The sequence below is a fragment of the Miniopterus schreibersii genome (genome assembly GCF_964146895.1).
Source record: "Miniopterus schreibersii genome assembly, chromosome: 12".
NCBI classification, from domain to species: domain Eukaryota; kingdom Metazoa; phylum Chordata; class Mammalia; order Chiroptera; family Miniopteridae; genus Miniopterus; species Miniopterus schreibersii.
In genome coordinates, this window is record NC_138112.1 from 41,610,680 (window position 1) to 41,625,027 (window position 14,348).

At 45.1% G+C, this 14,348-nt stretch overlaps 1 protein-coding gene across 2 annotated transcripts in view; it reads left to right on the forward strand.

Annotated features, from left to right (window-relative positions):
• The first annotated feature begins 13,060 nt into the window (after nt 1-13,060).
• AMPD3 (adenosine monophosphate deaminase 3) overlaps nt 13,061-14,348 on the forward strand; it is a 46,801-nt gene continuing 45,513 nt past the window's right edge. Inside the window, exon 1 of one of the 2 annotated variants that reach the window (XM_081154118.1) lies at nt 13,061-13,453. The gene's annotated coding sequence lies outside the window, so the exon portion shown is untranslated. Of the gene's footprint in view, nt 13,454-13,491; nt 14,030-14,348 lie in introns of those variants that run through there. The other variant, XM_081154119.1, reaches the window with a different exon arrangement.

Genomic DNA, 14,348 nt, shown 5'->3' on the forward strand with positions numbered 1-14,348 from the left:
AGTATATTCACACATATCATCCCATTTCCATGATCCTTTCTACTTTGTTTTGCAAACAAGACTCAGAGTCTTCTTATTCATTAGGCTCATTAGGGCAGAGGACCCATGAAAATGTTTTAATTTCTTTTAAAACAGAACAAACAAAAATGGTTAATAAATACCAATGAACCCGGTTAGGATTATATTTGTCTTCATACCAAGCATTGAAAATGCATCTTAAAATATCATTTTATGGAGGAAGGAGCTAATGAAAGCAAAAGTGTCTGGGGCTCAGGAAAATCATAAAGCAGCCCTGACAGAACAGGTGTTCTTCATCTGGCACCAACATTGACTTGCTGTGCAAATTGGATACGTTTCCTAACATATTAGTTTTTCTTTTCTACCAGAAAAGTGGAAAGAAAATTTTCAGCACCCATTAATTTCTCAGAGCTTTTATTAAGACAAAGGAAATAACTCAGCAAGTACCTAAACTTCTTAGAAGAAAGACTTATACAACAGGTAGGACTATTTCTGCTGCAAATAACAGGTGTCCATTTCAAATTAGCCCAGGCAAAAAGAGAATGTATTGGATCTCATAACAAAAACTGAACCAAGAAATCCTAAAATTTTGCCTGGAATCTGTTTCTCTATTTTCTTCTATCTCTTGGGGTGATTTTCCTCTCTGTTGGATTTCTTTTCTAGTACATTTTCTCCACATGTTGAAAAAATCCCAGAAACTCCAGGCTTTTTAGGATCCTTAAGCTGGTGACTTTAGACAGTGGGACTCCTAGTAACTCAACCAATTCCTCAGAGGACTCCCATTGGTCCTTGTGTCCAGGGGATGGAATGCTCTGTCCAGCAGCTTCAGCATTTGCCCCACCGCCTCGCCATGAGCTGACTGACAGTCTCACAAGACTCCCTTAGAAGAGGGCCAGGCAGTCTCCAAATGGGGAAACACAAACGGACCAAATTACATGTTAACTCCCAGACTGGTCTGAGACATTGTTGATGTTATCTCTGTTGCAGGACGTTAGAACCAGCTGAGATTTGCTCAGACCCTCTACTCAACTTTCTAGACCTGAATGGGAACCCATCAGAGTTTAATAGAGATCATCACACGGACTCATTTAATTTTCACAAACTCTGTGAGGCAATTATTAGCTCTACTTTTCCCCCCACTTAAAAAAAATTAGTAAACTTCATAATCATTATAATTTACATACCATAATTTGCATACCATAAAGTATATCCAGAGTGTGGGATGGAAGGAAACAAATACAGTACCAAGATTTCACTCTCTTTCCATCTGCTCATTTCTTGAACACAGCTGGAAGCTAGAGAGCAATAGCATCCCTGGGCACGTAGAGAAGGGCGAAGAGTGGACATGGAGAGGCAAATAGAAGGCAGCCGACACAGTAAAGCAAATTCAGTTGGGTGAAGACTCTTTGGTTTGAAGCAGTTAGTGACTGGTTCAGATTCATACAGTTAATTCACTCAGTCAGTCTAACTCCAGAACTTGCGCTTTCAACAACTGCTCTGTCACCTCTAAGGTGAAGACCTGAATTCAAACACCGGATTGACCATACGTAGCTCAGGTGAGAGCTTCATCTCTCGGGTCCCCTTGCAACATTACCTCTTAGCTGCAGCAGCAAGAGCCCATAGTCTAGCCACTCAGAGTTATGCTGATAAACTCACGCTTACTGGCTTCTCTCCAGTCCCTCATCCTGGGCTTGCAGAGCCATGTGGTTTGGAATATCAGAGGCAGTCAAAGTGTGGCCCAAGCTTCCTGCCATGCGCAGTGGTGCAGGCAGCTCCACTGTCTTGTGGGCGGATTATGACTGAGATTGACATTGCACTCCAATCAAGCCTCTCCTCTCCAAGTCCTCAGGGGAACATTCTCAGACTTGGACCATGCACTCGAGAGCGGATACATGATCAGATGCCTTGTTCATCTCACATAAATAGGCCCATTAGCACCTCATCTGTCTGACCATGCACTTCCCTGCCACTGCTTGGAGCTCCCAGACAAGCACATTTCCAAGCAGGCATGCAAAAAGAGTGTCATTAACAGCAATAACATTCTCGGTATGGTTTATTTCCTGTCCCATTATTTTCCAGCTCTTTAATTAATATTACGTAACATCTATTACACACTTACTGGGTGCTAGGCTCTGCACTGTTTTTACATGGATTGTCTCATTTCATCTTGACAATAAACCTAGGAGGTTGGTAATGCTTAACCCCTCCTTTACAGATGAGGAAACTGAAGCTTCTAGGGGTTAAATATGGTACCTTAGGAGACAATTATTAAGTAGTAGATCCAAGGTTTGAACCCAGACAGCCTGGCTCTGGAGCCCATGCCACTTAACCATGGTGCCGCCTCCTGTTTGTGAACGAAAAAGGGGCCTGACAAGCCCTGACAAGCTCAGGGGAGGCCTGCATAGTGGGCCTTACAGACTCAGACTCCACAGAGGATGATCTGAACATAAAAATTCCCAACTAAAAGCAACTGATGACCTGTAGGCACATTCTAGGCTTGTAGCTTCCTTGACAAAGGTCAATCTTTACCTTAAGTGAGCCCTGTCTTTGGTCGTTGAGCATCTAAGATAATATACCTTTAAACATCAGTGTAATATCATTTCCCAGTTGCTTCAGGGCACAACCCGCGCACACACCAGAGGGCGAGACCTCACTGTTAGCTCATTTCCCGCAAACCCTCTCTATGTGTAATAAATGATAATTATTAACAATCCTGTGCTCACCAACGTGAAAGTGTATGTCTCTCTGCTGTACTTCTTATTCGGTCCTAGAGATTTCCTCGCTTTGCTTCCTCCCACCCCCTTAACCTACAACCGATGGATTTCATGTAGCCCTCCTTACGTCTCCTCCTTACGTCTCCTCCTTACGTCTCCTCCTTACGTCTCCTCCTTACATCTCCTCCTTACGTCCCCTCCTTACGTCTCCTCCTTTTATTCTGAGGCGTAAAATAAACTGCAAAACTGCCATTCTCCGGAGCGTTTTCTCAATCCTCTGAGATTTTGCTTCCTGGCAATTGTCAGTTTGGCTCAAATAACCTCACAAAACTTCTCCACAGGTTTGGATGTTTCTTATGTCAACGTGTTGCACAGCTTTGCGAGTAGACGCCAAATCACTGAAGTATACATCTTAAGAGGGCAAATATTATGGCATGCAAGTTTGATCTCAATTTTAAAATAAAATAAGAATAAATAAATAAATTTGATGTTTTCCCCTTAATATACTAATATATAAATAGTGAGCAGTTTGTTAGAGTGCATAGCTTTGGCTGTTTTCTATCCATTTGGACAAGTTTAAATAATTCTGGTTCTGCTGAAAGCAGACGTGGAGACAAGGATTTGGGTGCAGCTAGTTTATTTGGGGATTGGAGACGAAATAAAGGAAAGGGAAACATTCAAAAAAGGGTGACTTAGTGAGCCACTGCTTTGGGCATTGGGGACTCAGTCCTACTGGTGCTCAATCCTTCTGTGAGACTATTTAAAAAATACCTCAAAATTTCTTTCCAGGAGGTGAGGTAGCTCAAGAATCTATGTCACTGCTTGAGGGTCACCCCTGGGCCACTGGTCCCCTGCTTCTGGTCTTTTCCATGTCCATTTTACTGAGTAAAGTCTCTTACCCAGAAAGGGACCAGGCCATGACCAAAACGGTGAGTAGAGGGGTCGTTCACAGCTTCTGCTGCAGGTACACAACAGCCTATTGTGTTAGTAAAATGTCGGGTTTACTCTGGAAGGAAAGAGCCACTGGATTTCAGTAACTGTACTTTTCCTTCATTTGAGTAGCTCAGATACCTGAAAGTGTGTGCCTTGCACTGACTCAGAGCAAGGAAGTCACACCACATCTTTGGATTTACATGAGACATGCACAGAGGCACCATTTAAAAAATTATATCTAGCTTTTTAGAACAAACAAACAAAAATAGAACTGGATGTTTTGTCAGTAGAAATGAAGTAAAATAGACAAAGTCCAGAATATTGAGGCCTGCAGAGTTAGAACAGTTGACTGCTTCTAGTTCCCAAATAGTAAGAGATGAGTATTTAAAAGACTTTGAGTGACAAAGGCCCAAGAACATGTCTCAAAGGATTCAAGTGAACCATGGAAAACAGCTGGTAAATGTGTTGTGTTCCCCTGGTATAGCCAGAAATCACTATCACGTGGGTAAGAAGGGAAAAGAGTAAAGTAAATTTGAAAACTCTGTCTTACAAAAGGTACGTTGAGTGTAGATATTGGCAAATCAAACGGCCTGGATGCAAAAAGATCAGAGGTTTCTCAAATTTTGGAGGAAACTGTATTGTCAAAAACCCACAATCCTGTGTAAAAAGCATGAGTCTGTCAGTTAAGCTTTGAAACCACCTCTGGCAGGAAGTTGCTCAACCCCTAAGGAGAGCGTTCCCCTCAACTCCCTCTTGAGGTGGCCAAGCATAGGGTCAGGGAGGCCCCTCCGAGGGTGGTGCCCAGGATCACAAAGAACAATGGATGAGAGAGTTCCTGCCCAGGGCAGGCATCCTTTGTACTATCTGCCAGATGTATCTGCAGACCAGTGACTGCTGTGGGCCTCAGTCTTCCCTTTGTGAATGCGAGTGTTACTAAAGTTATCCAATAGGATAACTGTTCCTCCACTGGATATTTGTTGGTCTGAGTATGAGGCAGACCTCTGGCTTTTTAGTTCTCAGGTCTTCAGTCTAAGAGAAGTCACATCTCTTCCTGAGGGAGAGTGCCGTGAAACGCAATGACAGGTCGCTTCGGATGGTCTTCAAGGAGGAGCAGTTGAAGGTGTTCTCCTTGTGGGGAGAAGCGAACAAAAGGCTGCTTAATGACCAGAAGAGTATGCTGTGGTGGAGGCTGTTCTTGATCAGCCAGTAGGCTCACTATGTGCTCTTCTAAATTCCCCAGCCTAAGAGGCTGGCCAGTAATTTTCCTTTCTTGTAATGTCTTTCTGCGCTTTTGGCATCAAGGTTTTGCAAACCTTATAAAATGAGTTTGGGTGTTTCCTCTCTTCCTCTAGTCTCTGAATGCATTTGTTTATGTCAGTATTACTTATTCCTTAAATTTTTGTGAACAAATCTGAGGCTGCAGTTTTCTTTGTGAGGAGAGTTTTAATTTAAAATTCATCTTTATATATATATATGACTACTGGCATTTTCTATTTTCTTGTGTGGAAATTTTGGTAAATTGTATTTTTTAAATCTTGTATGTTTTACCTAAAATTTCCAATTTAATGGCATATATATTAGCACATAAAATGTGAATTTATTGCCATAAAATTAATCACATCTCATTATCCTTTTAATGTCTGTAAGGTCTGTAGTGATATTCCAATTTTATAGCTGTTTGGCATTTGTGTTTTCTCTTTATCTTTTCCAAAATTTGTCTTGTAAGGGATTTGTTAATTATATTAATCTATTCAAAGAATAACCTTTTGACTGTTAATTTTCTCTATTGTATTTTTTTTCTATTTCATTGATTTTTGCTTTTATTTTATTTCTCCCTCCCACTTTTTGGGGTTTAATTTGCTGTTCTTTTTCTAGCTTTTGAGTTGGAAACTTAGATCATTAGTTTTCAACCTTTCCTATTTTTTAAAATATAATGGTGTAAGTTTTCTTCTAGGTACTGCTTTAGTGGTGTTACTGGTCACACAACTTTCCTTCTCCCACACATCACGTAGTGAAAGACTCATCTGTAGTGGAAACGCAGGATGGAACCTAAGTGCTCTCTGAGTCACTGGAGGAAAGCCATGCAGGAGAGTGGCCTGACCTGCACTGGCCTGTGATAGAAGCAACATAAGAAACTTAACTCTGGGCCCTGGCCGGGTACCTCAGTTGATTAGAGCGTCATCCTGATATGCCAAGTTTGTGGGTTCAATCTTTGGTCAGGGCACATACAAGAACCACCAATGAATGCATAAGTAGGTGGAACAACAAATCGATGTTTCTTTCTCTGTCAAATCAATCAATAAAAAATAAAGAAAGAAACATCATTCTGACGTGTTAAACTACTGAGTTCCATTTGTTTGTTTTCTAAGTTTGCTATGGCCTAGCCTATCTTGGCTAATGCAAGAGGACTTGTCTTACTCCAGTTCCTATGTTGGTTCACTTGCAATTTGCCATGATCTCTTCTCTTTGACTCTCCCAAATATCAACATTATGAGATTTTTGTTATAAGCGATTTTTACTGAAGATGGGGGGGGGCATAGAAAGGGTATGCATTCCCCTCCATCTCACAGGGAAATTTTCATGGTCTGTCTTTTCGATTTGGCCTGTCATATTGCCAAGTTTTTGGGTTTGCTTCTCTATTTAGACCCTTTCCTCACAGTTCATAGTCTCTCTTCTTTCCATCCAGAGCACCCCAAAACTCTCCAGCTCTTACACATAGCTTCTCCTTACCTTGGATAAAATCACATTCCTAGTCACAGTGTCTCTTCTGATCAAAGCGCACCCAGAGGTCTGCGGCTGTGAAGGGCTGTGGGCAGCCTGTTGGAGAATTAGGGCATGCCCTCCCCCCAGAGCCTATAATAGTATTTAAAACAAAATTTCCTGCCACTTTTTTATGCCCAGGTTTTTATTCATTTTGTTTCACTTGTGTTACTCCTCACATAGTTGAAATCCTGCTTGTGTCCTACTTTTACAATGTAATGTTCTGTCACGACTATTTACCATATGATCTTGGTAAATTTGCCATTACATTTAAAATTTTTCCTATTAAAAACACAATTATCGACCCTAAGGGATATAAGAAGGGCATGCAACTCCCCTCCCGGATCCCACCCACTGGACAGAGAGCATTTACAAACTGGGCTGCATGACTTGAGCTGCTGACATCTGGACAGAAGGAAGACTATTCAGAAAGTCTGTGGAGTGACTGTTGGACAGAGCTGTCCCCTAACAGCTGGAATAGCCATGGTCCTGCTGCGGCAGCTGGTGTCCTGAGAATTGGGACTGCTAGATTCAGATGTATCTGGCTGTGTCTGGAGCAGCTGTGGGGATGGAGGGCGGGCAGCAATCTGTTTTCAGAAGGCTCTAGAAATCTCTTGAGAAAGGCTCTAGCCTGTGCGTGTTGCTCAAGTTGCCCTGGCCCAGCCTCAGAGGGAGGGGCTCACGGAAGGCGAATAGAAACGGGGCTGTTTCACTGAAATTTCTGTGGGAGTATCAGGCCGCTCTGCTCTGTGTCCTCGGTTACAGTGACCCCTGGAGGACAGGCCGGGGTGGTGGGAGGGGTCCTTCCCCTTCCTGGTGGATCACCCTGGGAAACAGATTGGACACAGCTGCCTGACCCACAAGCTGGACCAAACTATGTTGGTCTGAAAAAGAGGGTCAGAGACCTCCACACCAGGCTGCCGCAAGAACTGCTCACGACTTCTGTGTTCAGCCTGATTGGACACCAGTCATCAGCTAACGAATTGGAGAGGGAGGCGAGAGGGCCAAGGTGGTGACTCTTAGTCCTGTTCCTGGATCCTCAACTGAGGAGAAGCTAGAGGGCCAGGTGAGCTCAGGCAGGTGCCTGCAGCCATCAGGTTCATGGGAAGGTCTGCAGGCCAGGTTAGAGGCAGGAAAACCTATGCTGAAGAGTAACTCCTGCATTGGGACTGAGTGAGATCTTGTGAGGTGTCTGGAGGTAGAAGATTGGCCTGTGAGGAAGACGGCCTACCAGGACCGAAAGGGTTGCCCAGGTAACATGAGACAAGTAAGATAACTTGGAATCTGGCTCTATGGGGAGCCTGCCATGTAATCAATGCTCGTTGACCTTCCCTGATTTTACTAGCCCTTGAGTATTACACAAATCCTCATGGTTTCCTATACCCTTTCCACATCTTCGTAGATCTTCTATTAAATCAATCATCCTAATATGTCCATCTATTAAGTTATCTACTACTATCGAATGTTCCTAATAGTCCCTCTATGAAACTATCTATTAAATCAATTGTCCTAATAGGAATGTACCATCTGTTTGCTGCTGGTACCTTACTGAAGCAGAGGCCATTCTGTTGATGGCTCTGGGGAGGCCCCCTGAGACTGGCCCTCAGCACTCAGCTCTGGAGATGAGGGTGGGGAATCCCGCAGGGCAGGTATATGCGGAAACCACAGAAGGTAAGGATGGAGATAGTGACTTCATTAACTCACCCTACAGATCCCTGGTCGGAATAAAGTTTGGCAATGCATTTAGGCCTGACACTTTGGGATAGATAGTGATTAGATCTGACTCGAAGTAGGGGTGGGTTGGGGGTGGCATTGGGAGGCAGGAAGGCTAGAATAATTCTATAGCCCAGGAGCACTGATATCACTCAGACCTTGTTCCACTTGCTCTCTGGAGAAGAAAGGCAGAGAAGGCCAGACTCTGGAGGAGGAGCCGTGGTTAAAGCTGGGGCCCACTGAAGAGGGAGCAGGGTGCGAGGGTGGGGCCTGCACTGCGGCACCGGCACAGCGTCTGCTCCAGGGCGGCTCTCTATAATTCTGGCAGAGGAAATGAAGATGCTTATAAAACAGTGTGGGGAGAAGGGCATTCTTCTCTACTGGCTTTCAGAATATACTCACATGGAAGAAGTGTTTGACAGAGACAGAGCTGGAAACGCTCAGAAAACACAAGGGGCTGGGGAGGGTGGACATGAGGAATTTTTAATAAATGCTGGGAAGGTGACAGGTTTTGGAAAAGTTAATTTAAGAACGATACTACCCTGGAGCACTAAATCTGGTTTAATTTACCCAGGCACGTGGTACTCCCCTCAGTAAAATAATGAATTTGTACACATTGGAAATTGAGCTTTTATTGTGAAACTTAACAGAATGTTCAGTCAGGCATACATGACAGAAATAAAGTGTAGGTGTTTGTGTGTGGGGGGAATGACTCAGGTATTATTCCCCTAAATTCTCTCAGGGCCTTTGCATGTGCTATTCCCGATGTCTACCAATGTCTAGAACTGTCTCCTTGCTCATACCCGGAAGGAGGTCAGATCTTCTTGTTATGCTCTGATTCAACTCTTGTATTTTTCCGTCACAGCGCTATCACTGTTGGAAGTCATGTTTTCGTGGGGTCATTGCTCCTTAACCGATAACCTCTATAAAGGCAAGTGTTGTGTTCTGACCACCATTGTTGTACTAGGACCTGGAGCCTGACACCTGCCAGATGCTCAATAGTTTACGGATGACTGCCTGGAGGGCTTTTAAACATGTAAGACTGGCTTCCCAAGTAAGAGAAGGTGAAACATAAAATATAATTGTGGTAACCTTGGGCCTACATGAAAAGCAGCAGTTATATTTGGAAAGGAAGGCTATGCCTTGGTGATGTTATATGTGAGAGAAGAAATAGCAATGTCATTGGTCAGTGGCTTCATGGTGGTTTTTTAATAAAAACACTGGGCATGTGCTCTCTGCTATTTATTCTTCATTCCTTCCTTCTTTTGTATTTCTACTTTTGGGGTAAGAACACAACATGGGATCTACCCTCTTTAACAGATTTTTAAGTGTACAATATAGTATTGTTTTCTTTAGATACAATATTGAACAGCAGATCTCTAGAACTTACTCATTTTGCACAACTGAAATTTTATGCATGTTGATTAGCAGCTTCCCATTTTCCCTCCCCACCCAAGCCCCCAGAAACCATCATTCTAATCTCTGCTTCTATATATTTCACTGTTTTAGATAACATATAAGTGGAATCATGCAGCATTTACCCTTCTGTGACTGTCTTATCTCACTTAGCATAATGTCCTTAAGATTCATCCATTCCTTTTTTAAGGTTGAATAACATTCCATTGTATGTATATATCACAATTTCTTTATCCATTCATCATCCCTCGATGGACATTTAGGCTGCATCCACATATTGGCTATTGTGAATAGCACTGTAATGAACATGGGAGTGCTACTGTGTCTTTGAGATCCTGATTTCAACTCTTTTGGATGAATATGCAGAAATGAGATTGATGGATCATACAACTCAATAGCAAAAAAACTAATAACCCAATTTTAAAATGGGCTAAAAATGTAAATAGACATTTCTCCAAAGAAGGTATACAAAAGCCCAACAAGCATGTGAAAAGATGCTCAGCATCACTAATCATCAGGGAAATGCAAATCAAAACCACAATGAGACTTCACCTCACACCCATTAAGATGTCTATTATCCAGAAAACAAAAGACAAGTATTGGCAAACATGTGGAGAAATTAGAACTCTTGTACTCTGTTGGTGACAATGCAAAACGGTGCAGCTGCTATGAAAAGTAGTATGGAGGTTCCTCAAAAAAAATTAAAAATAGAACTATCATATAGCCCTTCCTCTTCCTGTTCCATGAAGCATGGATGTAATGACTCAAGCTCTAGCTGTAGGCCCCCCTTAGCAAAGGAAGGGGTGCTGCTAATACCCACCAGAATGAGGATGGTAGAGCGGTGGCTGGAAGGAGCCTGAGGATTCGTGAAGCGCCCATGATTCCCAGCTCTGGACTCTTTAGGGAAAGAAATAAAGAAACTTTTATCTACCTCACTGTTATTTTGGGTTTCTATTACCCTTAGTTGAACCTAATTCCAACTAATACATTTGGGAATACTAAATTTTTTGGTAAGCCAAAAGCTTTCACTACGTTTATTTAGAAAGGACATACATTTTGCTGTAGGTCACTAGGAATTGGTCTGGTTCGGGTGGGGATGGCCTGAACGCGATGTGGACATGAAATATACAGGTGTGCCAGTGACTGCCACGGATTTATTTCTTGTTCTCAAACACCCACCCTTCGGACAAATCAAGAGCTGCAGGAAACTTTGCCTACCCTGAGGTGCTTGGGGCTTGCCCAGTGACTTCGCCAAGATTTCTGAGGGTTCCTGGGTGGCGCCGTCCAGCGAACTTTAGGTTCTCATTCTTCATTATGTGTTGACCCTCTTTCCTCAGCAGCTGCTCGTTCTTTCCTGGCTCCGTCCAAAACAGAACACAAGTCTTCTTTGTTCCCTCAGAGCGCTTCTTAAACCACTTTTGCTGAAGGCTTGGGGATAGTTCAATAGTTGGTAAAGGGCCATTTGTCCTGTTCACACTTATGATGCAAAGAAACAGTGGAACTATGAAATAACAGTTCTTTAAAAAATTCACTTTTTAATTTTAATTTTTTTGTTCTTTCAACAATCTTTCAACTGTAGCATAAAACATATGGAACATAAAATTGGGCCCTGGTCAGCTAGCTCAGTTGGTTAGAGCATAGTCCCGATACACCAAGGTTGCGGGTTCGATCCCCGGTCAGGGCACATACAAGAAGCAACCAATGAATGCATAAATAAGTGGAACAACAAATCGATATTTCCTTCTCTCTCTCTTTTTTAATATATCTTTATTGATTTCAGAGAGAGGAAGAGAGGGAGAGAGAAAGAGAGAAACATCAATGATGAGAGGGTCGTCATTGATCGGCTGTGCGCAACCCGGGCATGTGCCCTGACCGAGAATCAAACCTCGATCTCCTGGATCCTAGGTCAACGCTCAGCCGCTGAGCCACGCCCGGCTGGGCTCTCTCTCTCTCTCTCTCTTAAAAAAAAAAAAAAGTAAAAAAAAGAAACCCCATAAAATTTTCCCTTTTCATGTGTACAGTTTTATGTACATATTTTACATGTATAATTCAGTGGCATTAATTACATTGTGCAACCATTATGTTATGTTGTGCAACCGTCACAATTTTTGTTTGTTAATCCTCACTTGAGGATATTTTTTCCATTGATTTTTAGAAAAAGTAGAAGGTAGGGAGGGGCAAGGGGAGAGAGGGAGAGAGAGAGGGAGGGAGAGAGAGGAACACTGATGTGAGAAAGACTCATCAACTGGTTGCCTCCAGCACGTGCCTGGACCAGGGCTGGGTCCGGGGATGGAACCCACAACCCAGGTACGTGCCCTTAACCAGGAATTGAACCCGCAACCCTTTGGTGTACTCGATGACCCTCCAACTGACTGAGCCACCTGGCCAGGACACAATTTTTTGATTTCCCAAATCAAATTCTTATGCAGAGTCCTCCTCCCTCACCCAGAGGTGTTATTATTCTCAGTGAAATCACAGTTAGGCTCAGAAAGATGTGTTTCTTTAACAAAAGGACAAGTATTCCAAGTTTGCTGACCTCTGATGTTCTGGTTCTTGTGACTGTCACAAGTGCACAAGCACACACACACACACACACACACACAGTATCCCTTCAGGCAGAGGTAATATTTTAGCAATGAATTTAACTTTGCTTTAAAAGAATCATGTTATCGAGAAAGCACTCTGAAATCGATGTTTGGAACTGTTACCACTATCATGTAATTTTAATGGCAAAATGGAGTGTGTCAGTGTCACCTATAAGACTGTCATAGCCACAGTCTTCAAAATTAAGAAGTATACTTCCAAATGAAGAGTTTCAAGAATTAAAAAAAAAATCCCATTGTCAAAATATGCGAAAACATCATTGAGAATGTCAGCTTCATGGACAAAGAAGTTTTCTGGTGGAATTTCACATTTGCAAAATTGATAGATGGGATTTAAACAGTGAGAATTATGATTTAATAAGTGTAGTCAAAGAGAATTTTTCTATTTGGGTCTATTTCTTTGTGAGACTTTTTTTTGGCAATAACAGCCATTTGGACCAAGTATTGACATTAACGGAACTTAAAAAGCATGCTTTCTAGTCTCATAAAATATTAAACTAAGATTTATTAAACCCATTTTTAATCATGTTGCTCTCACTAAACAGGTTTTTGCTAATAACTTTAAAGTGAAAAGAAAAAGGTATATTGTACCATTCATTATAAATGAATTTGAAATAGTTTCATCTTTACCACATCCTTTAAAGGTTTTTAGCGTGCTTTATAATATACATTAATACATTTGCATGGGCATATCAATTATAAATAAGCCAGTTGTAAATATCAGGCTACAGGTAGAAGGAATAAAACTCGGTGCTGAAATGAGACAACAGTGAGGACACATAGTGGGTGCTCACCAATGAATAGTTTTATTTCCCCCTTGGTGACAAATTCGATGTGAGAGATGGAAAGGGGAAAGTCGACGCGCCTCGCAGGGTGGCCGGGGGAGGGCCGGGGCCCTGGAGCACTCCTGGAAGGGAATCAGGAGTCTGAGTGTGAACGTTTTATGGGCCTAAGAACCTCTAAGTGGAGACGTGCCCCGGAAGCTGGACACAGTCTGCGGCTCTGGAGCATTCTGGGCTGGAGATGAGGTGCGGGTGTCATCAGCAGGCACGAAGGTTAAAGCCAAGGAAGCGGGCGAGGCCCGCAGGGCGGGAGAGGGGCAGGCCGCTGAGGGCCCGGGACGCCACGGCCAGAACCTCCTAGTGGACGTACGTGCAAAATTTGGAGAGAGGGGGGAGGTGGAGCCAGCTGTGGAAACTACTCCAGGCATTCAGGGAAGGCGTGGCCAGCTGGTTCAAATACTGGGAAGCGGCGGGTAAGGGAGCCCCAGAGCGCTCCGGCTTCAGCGACGCGGAGGTCAGTGCGGACTCGGAGGGCGGGCGGGCGTGTGAGCCAGGGTGGGGCGGGGCTGCGACCCGAGGGGCAGTGGTGCGCGTGTGAGCGCGTGTGAGCGCGTGCCTGTGTGTGTGCGTGTGTATGACTGTGCGTGTGTGCGTGTGTGCATGTGTGTGCGTGTGCGTGTGTATGACTGTGTGTGCGTGCGTGTGTGTATGACTGTGTGCGTGTGTGTGCGTGTGCGCGCGTGTGCAGCCACAGGAAGCAAGTCACCTGTTTGAGGGCCGTGGCCCCAGAATCTCACCTTAGGAAAAGTCCCGGGGGAGGCGGTTCGGGCAAAGCCGCACAGGGTGGGGGTCGACCTCGGGGCCGTGGGTGGCAACTGAGGCGAGGTCGGGAGTCTGGCTGCTCCCACCGCGGCCGATGCGGGGCGCTTCCGGCCGAGGGGCAGAGCAGCGGCCGCCGCGCCTCTGGCGTCTCAAGTTTCCCGCAGCGGCGCGGCCCGGCGCTCAGGTAGCTGCGGGGGCCCGGTTGGCGGGCGGCGGCCCCGCGCCCCTCTCCCGTGGGCTCCTCGCCACCCCTCGCTCCCTCGCCCAGGTAGGGCGCCCACCGCGGAGGTGCGCAGCTCGCCGGCTTCCTCCCTGCGGAGGCGGCTCTCCTCCCTCTGGGCGGGCCGGGGCCCCGGGCCGAGGCTCCGCGGCGGGGCGCCTGGGGACGGCGGCTCCCGCCCCTGCCGCGGGCTCACCGCCGGCTCCCGCCGCGCGCGGTCGGGGGCGCGGCCCGGCCTGGATCGCGGCTGGCTGGCTGCGGGGCGCGCCGCCCCCCCCCCCGCGGTGCCTGCGGGGCGCACTGCCCCCCCCCCCGCGGTGCCTGCGGGGCGCGCCGCCTCCCCCCCCCGCGGTGCCTGCGGGGCGCG